General features: G+C 54.8%; 1 protein-coding gene across 1 annotated transcript in view; it reads right to left on the bottom strand.

Moving 5' to 3' along the window:
* LOC119592057 (phosphatidylcholine:ceramide cholinephosphotransferase 1-like) overlaps positions 1-467 on the bottom strand; it is a 42,265-nt gene that overhangs the window by 40,531 nt on the left and 1,267 nt on the right. The gene's annotated exons all lie outside the window — the stretch shown is intronic.

Below are 467 nucleotides of genomic sequence, written 5' to 3' on the forward strand. Positions count from 1 at the left end.
CTTTATTTCCCTTTCCATTACTTTTTCTCTTATTTTAACCCTTTTCCTTTTCGCTATTCTTTCTCTCCCTTCTTTTTCTCTCCTCTCTCTTCCTTCCCCCTCCGCCTGCCACTCTCCCTTCCTCCCTCCCTCCCTTTCCCCCTTTCTCCCTTCCTTCCGTTCTCCCTTTCTCCCTCCCTCCTTTCCTTTCTGCCTCCCTCCCTCCCTCCTTTCCTTTCTGCCTCCCTCCCTCCCTTCTCTTCCTCCGCTTGCTCCTCCCTCCCTCCCTTCTCTCTCTCATCCTTCGTCCCATCATCCTCATCCTAGCGCCCAGTCACAGACCCTTTTAGGATGACTAAGATTCCGCGCACGCCCACGCACAGCATCCTAAGTGCGAGAGGGCGTGAGGTTTCGCGAAGAAGATTCTGTGGGGCGACCCTAGGGCTGGTCCTGGTTGCTGGCTGCGGTTGTGTGGTTGAGTGTTTGGC

Source organism: Penaeus monodon, chromosome 29, assembly GCF_015228065.2.
Source record: "Penaeus monodon isolate SGIC_2016 chromosome 29, NSTDA_Pmon_1, whole genome shotgun sequence".
In the NCBI taxonomy this organism is placed as follows: domain Eukaryota; kingdom Metazoa; phylum Arthropoda; class Malacostraca; order Decapoda; family Penaeidae; genus Penaeus; species Penaeus monodon.